The sequence below is a fragment of the Amyelois transitella genome, chromosome 4 (assembly GCF_032362555.1).
Source record: "Amyelois transitella isolate CPQ chromosome 4, ilAmyTran1.1, whole genome shotgun sequence".
Taxonomy (NCBI): domain Eukaryota; kingdom Metazoa; phylum Arthropoda; class Insecta; order Lepidoptera; family Pyralidae; genus Amyelois; species Amyelois transitella.
This window is the reverse complement of record NC_083507.1, coordinates 849256-856105: the sequence shown is the minus strand read 5'-3', so window position 1 is coordinate 856105 and position 6850 is coordinate 849256.

Here is a 6850-nt window from a genome sequence, read left to right as displayed (position 1 = left end):
GTCGATGTGCGACTGGCTGCGGCGGCTTGGGGCGGAGGCTGTGACATAACGTGGTTACGAAGCACGCCACTTTCACTGTCGGCACCTGACGCGGCGCTGCGCGTGCGCCATCCTTGTAGGGCGCGATGTACGGGCCACTTATCTCAACAGAGTTGCCCGTCACCTCATATTCTGATAGCATTATCAAATACCCATCTAATAATTAAGTTTGCATTCATTCATATTTTGAAACTATAAAAACTTCTTTCTTCTTATTCTGACTATTGACTCATACTCTATAAGGGATGAAGACGGGATATGAGTACATACTCAAGTAATTAAATTTATACCTGAGTAATTATTACCCTACCAAGAAGTCCAAACTTAAATAATATTATAAAGAAACGATTCCATAGTTAGACAATATATTTATTATTGCGTTGTCTTACTATTGCCAAATATCGAGTTGTATTTTCGTTTAATGATATTGAAGTTCAATATTACATTTGTAATATTGAATCAGACATCACGCCCCTACCATGTTTTTTTTTCAAAATCTCAAACACGACCGTAGGCTTCTTAGAATTAGTTATACAATCGCATTTGTATAATAAGTGTCTAATTTATGTGACGTGTAGGTAAGACGTGCTGTTGTGAAGAGGTCATTAGTTTAATACACATTCATATACATATTTTAATGAAGACAATGTGCATTCGTCCACGATTTAGATTTAAGCGATCTACATTTGTAAATTGACGTCCGGTGAAAATGCTGTAGTGTAGTTTGTTCGGCCGCTTCTTCTACACATGCGCTTCGGAAGCGGTAGTAGATATAATTAGATTTAAGTGATGTGACGTCAATATATGATACCTTGTATCCAATTTTGAATAAAAATCTATTCTTTTCTATTTTCAATATAACTTAAACTTCAACATTCAACCATGATCCAATATGCTTAAGGTTCCCTGCAAAGGGTGCAGAGGTCAAATGCGCCTTCGTGTTCAAACTATATTTGTTTTCTTCTGTGAAGACCTAAAATTGGCTGTAAAAATGTTTATTTTATAAAGCTTTGACTGAAAAATGTCCGTTGATCATCCAGATGTATATCTATGTAGCGAGAGCGATGATTCACTCGAAGATCTTCCGCCAGGCTAGGTGTGATGCCTGGGGAACCGCACGCCAGACGATAATGAGTCGGAAATTATATTTATGCTCCAATCCGAGAAATTTTTGTTTGCGCGATTTAGATTCTTCGCTGCTATTGGCTGAGCGCATAATTTTCTTCGCTACGATTGAAATTTGATGTGTAACAGCCGTGGTGTCGCCACATTATACATCAAACATATCTCAAGAGAGATAAATGTCCGGAAGGCAATGACTGTATGAACTAACCCAAATCTTTGAATTCTAAATTTGAAATCAAACAGCTGATTTCCCAAAATCATCGCACCCGCATGTGGATGAAGCGAAGGAAGTATGCAGAAATCGTGGCAAGTGGAAAGATAAGAAGAAGAAGTCTCTGCCTACCCCTCCGGGAAAGAGGCGTGATTTTATGTATGTATGTATGTACGTACATACATACGGTCACACCAAACAGCTGGGTTGCTATGAATACATGCGCATACGCAAGTAAACCTTTCTTACACCACAGCAGTTGCCCAACCCCAGAAGTATGCAAGTAGCCAACATAAGTGATACCTTACTGTGAAAACAATTTGGATAAGTGGTCTAATCATATCGTCGACGCCTCAACATTTCGACGAAACGTCGACGTAAATAAAATGCTATCATATTTGAACCGTGCCGTGTGGTTCCCGGCACCAATAGAAAAAGAATTGGACCACTCCATCTCATTACCATGGATGTCGTAACGTGACTAAGGGATAGGCTTATAAACTTGGGATTCTTCTTTTAGGCGACGGGCTAGCATCCTGTCACTATTTGAATCTCAATTCTATCATTAAGCAAAATAGTTGAACGTGGCCTATCAGTTTTTTCAAGACTGTTAGCTCTGTATACCCCACAAGGGATATAGACGTGACCATATGTATGTATGTAATTATATTAACAGCTGATCAAAACAGTTGACAGTCATAATTAATTACATAAAAGAGAATTTGTTACCGGATATAGTACCTTGGCTGACGACAACAAGGCTGTATCAGTGACCCAGATTTAATGTGATTGTTGACTTACAAGGATTTGTTTATTTTTAACCCCCAACGCAAAAAGAGCAGCGTGTCAACCAGATAACAGAAGAATTGTTAATATGTACGGCGGCCAAGCCATTAATTAATTGGTTAATTGCGAAAGTGACGAAATACAGCATGAGACAAGTAGAAGATGTTGTCTAGTTAAGCCAAGAGACGTGATAATACATACATACATAAAATCACGCCTCTTTCCCGGAGGGGTAGGCAGAGACTACCTCATTCCACTTGCCACGTTCTCTGCATACCTCCTTCGCTTCATCCACATTCATTACTCTCAAGACGTGATAATAATGCGACGTATTGAGATAATTCCGAAATTCGTAAAATGACGAGCTGTCAACTAAACCATTTTGGCGCTATGATTGTATACTTGTCTATATAGTTCTTTTAAATTCGTTCCCCGGTAAGTACCCAACGAAAAATATTAATCGATCTTCTTAAATAGGCCACGTTCAGCTATATGGCTTAGTTATAGAATTGAGATTCAAATAGTGACAGGTTGCTAGCCCATCGCCTAAAAAAACATCTCGAATTTGTAAGCCTATCCCTTAGTCGCCTTTTACAACATCCTTGGGCACGAGATGGAGTGGTCTTATTGTTTTTTGTATTGGTGCCGGGAACCACACGGCACATATATACCTACCTAATAATTTATTTTACCTGCCTAAGGAACTAGCATCAACCATTATCACGTACAAGGTAAGGACAGTGATACTTAGTATCACATAATATTAATTACTGTACGTAACAGCTTTCTCTAGTACCTGTTCCGCCGGAACAAGTATCGTGACGTCATCAGGTCACAGTTCACGTTATAAAATTGTGGAGTGGAGAAGTGGCTGAAGTGTCCGACTTGTTGGCGCGAAGTCGTCGAGTTCAAATCTATGAATCAATAATTCATTTCTGAGTTTAGTACGAGTGCATTAGTTGAGTGCTAAAGATGATTTCAGTAAATCTATATACTAATATACTAATTTTATAAAGCTGAAGAGCTTGTTTGTTTGTTTGAACGCGCTAATCTCAGGAACTACTGGTTATATTTGAAAAAATATTTTTGCGTTAAATAGACCATTTATCGAGGAAGGCTTTAGGCCATATAACATCACGCTGCAACTATAAGGAGCAAAGAAATAATGGAAATTGTGAAAAAAAAACGGGGAAAATTATGCATCCTTGAGGGTTTTAATGATGCCCAAAATAACTATTCCAAGCGGACGAAGTCGCGGGCACAGCTAGTGGAAACATATGCAGAACTCTGGAACTTAGTACTGTATTTGGGATGAGGTCTGCTGTAATTAGACACAGGGTTATTGCAGAAACGCGTTAATCCACCATCAAGGTGGCATCAAGATAAAGAATTAAGAGACAGAATGACAATTATAAAGGCATAGTTGTCATACTTTCAAATTTGTAATATGTTTGCTGTACGGATACCAAAATCATCTTGAAAAACCCTGTCATTTACATGATCCAATCTAACTAATCCTATCATAAAGCCAAATAGCTGAATGTGGCCATTCGGTCTTTTCAGGACTCGTTGGCTCTGTCTATCCCGCAAGGATATAGACGTGACCGTATGTATGTACGTCCAATCTAACAAAAGCGTCCGTACCCGTCACATCCTCACCTGTTTGAAGACGCAGCCATTACGAATAAAGCCTGATCTCCCAAATTTGATTCAGAGAAGGCTAGCCCGAGTTTTGCCTCCGACCATTGTGATTATTCAGAAATACATGGAAAAACTTTAATAACATGAACGATCTTTCTGTATGTAAGTGCAAGAGTTATGTAATCAGCTTTGCTCTTTGCGATAGCTGTGTAAATGTCCTGTAATTAAGTTGTTAAGAAAGGAGACGGCGGTTTACATTTTGAACAAAGTCGCTCTCAAATAGCTGAGTCATTTCATAAAGTTTAATTTACTGAAGAGCCAATGTTCGAAGGACCGTAGCAGAGAGAGTAACTCGGGACAAGCAAAGATGAGAGAGAGATTGAACACATTTTTATAAAAAAAATTATAAAGTTTTTGTTACTTTATCATTGAAATGATTTTTATTTTATTTTATTACAAAGACACACAAATAGATAATCAAAAACAAGGAAACAAATGATTTACTAGAGTGTACACTGAAAACCCTAATTAATACAATGAATTGCGCATACTATAATAAATACATCTCTGTCTAAACAAAGTATTTTATTCAATAAAACTACCTGTGTATTCAATAAATGTACCGGGTGGGGGTATATTCGGCTCGACCGCCACCAAAGGGAAGATCTTATTGTTATTGGTTGTATATATGCTCCAATTCGCGAAATCTTTGCTTGCGCGATTTAGGTTTTTCGCTGTTTTTAACTGATAGCGTCGCGTTATGTTTTTTTTTTTTTGTGACTTGTGGCGTAGACATTTTGCCACAATTTACATGTAGTGCAGTGGTAAATAAGCATCTTTTAAACTGATAAAAATCACAAATACAAATATAAAGCTGACCGTCACGATGCCTCAGTTCGTCGTATTGTCTGCACATTTTTATAATTACCGTCGACGTCTTATTTCTTTCTACAAACATCGGGGCGGAAAATTGTTATTTATGCGCGGGAAATTGTTATTGTTTTTTTTTAAATCCCCTCAGAAGTAAAGCTCGGGGCAAAAGAAGTAACTCTGGTCTATTTATTTATCATCATATAACTCGTTATGAAATGTGATGGAAATTTTTTATGAGAGCTATACCGCACCTTTCTTTTTCAAATGCATCTGATGTTATCTAACATACAAACGGTAACAAAATGGCTATTGATTTCATGGGAACACGGTGAAGTCAACACGGAGAAGGATTTATAGAGAGACACAGTTTGAATTAAATCTTTTAATATCTAAATTTCGGCACTATTTTTAAAATATATTTTTTATTGGTATTTAAAATGTAGTTCTTTTGTAAATATAAAAGCTAGTATTTAAAAAAAAAATGTGTTTTGGGTGCCGTGTGGTTCCCGGCACCAATAATAATAAATAGACCAAGTAAAAGGCGACTCTTCTTTAAGGCGATGGCCAGTAGATAGTGACAGATTACAATGTCATTATTTAAATCTTAATTATATCATTAAGCCAAACAGGTGAGCGTGACCTATCGATGAACATTGCCTATCAGTCTTTCAAGACTGTTGGCTCTGTCTACCCCGCAAGGGATAAAGACGTGATTATATTTAATAAATGCGATAGTTTGTAAGAATGTGTGTGGATACATTATGTTGCTTGTTTTTCCTTCACACAAAAACTTCTAATCAGATTTTCATGAAACTTTGCAGTAATAATGACACTGGAAATACATAAGTTAAATTAAATTGAACATTTAGGATAGATAAAGTCACGGGCCAATATCTAGTTATTTACATGAGTAATTGAGTAAGGACGTAGCATACATACATATGGTCACGTGTATATCCCTTGCGGGGTAGACAGAGCCAACAGTCTTGAAAAGACTGAATGGCCACGTAAGTAAGGACGTAGCTTTGTCTCTGTCTAGTGTGTCATCTGTAATCTTAATGCTGCTCCGGTTTCATTACTCTCATATTTAAGAAGATATTCACACGTTTTCTTTCATTGTTCGTCTTTACCATGTGAAAAGTCATAATTCTTATTCATTCGTATGAATAAAAAGAGGAAGACAAAAACATCGAGTGAAAGCGAATTAAATCCTACTCCATAATAAGTATTTATCTAGTATTCACATGTTTAATAGGAGTTTTTCAATTCGACTGTATGTATTGTTACGTTTTATATTATACTAGTTGTGCCCGCGACTTCGTTCGCGTGGAATAGTTATTTTGGGCATCATTGAAGCCCTCAAGGATGATTAATTCCCCGTTTTTTTCACATATTCCATTATTTCTTTGCTCCTTATAGTTGCAGCGTGATGTTATATAGCCTAAAGCCTTCCTCGATAAATGGTCTACTCAACGCAAAATAATTTTTCAATTCGAACCAGTAGTTTCGGAGATAAGCGCGTTCAAACAAACAAACTCTTCAGCTTTATAATATTAGTATGGATGTGCCGTGTGGTTCCCGGCACCAATACAAAAAAGAATAGGACTACTCCATCTCTTTCAAATGGATGTCGTAAAAGGCGACTAAGGGGCCGGCTTACAAACTTAGGATAGGCGATGAGCTAGCAACCTGTCATTATTTGAATCTTAATTCTAGCATTAAGCCAAACAGCTGAATGTGGCCTATCAGTCATTTCAAGACTTTTGACTCTGTCTACCCCGCAAGGTACATAGATAGATTTGATTAAATGTATGTAATGTATGTACATTCTTCTATTTGTTTTATATTTATATTGTGGATTATATTAATGATAAACATGTGTGGCCCGAGCTGGACATAATGGCCTCTTAAATGCTTGTGTATTTTTGACATGATCTGGACATAATTTGTACAGTATATAATATTTTATTTTATATTTATTTTATTTGACGAAATATTCGTATTGACATAATCAGTTCTACATTCATACATGTTTTTTAATGTAGACAATGTGCATTCGTCCACGATTTAGATTTAAGAGATCTATATTTGTAAATTGACGTCCTATGAAAATGCTGCAGTGTAGTTTGTTCCGCCGCTTCTTCTACACATGCGCTTTGGAAGCGGTAGTAGTTA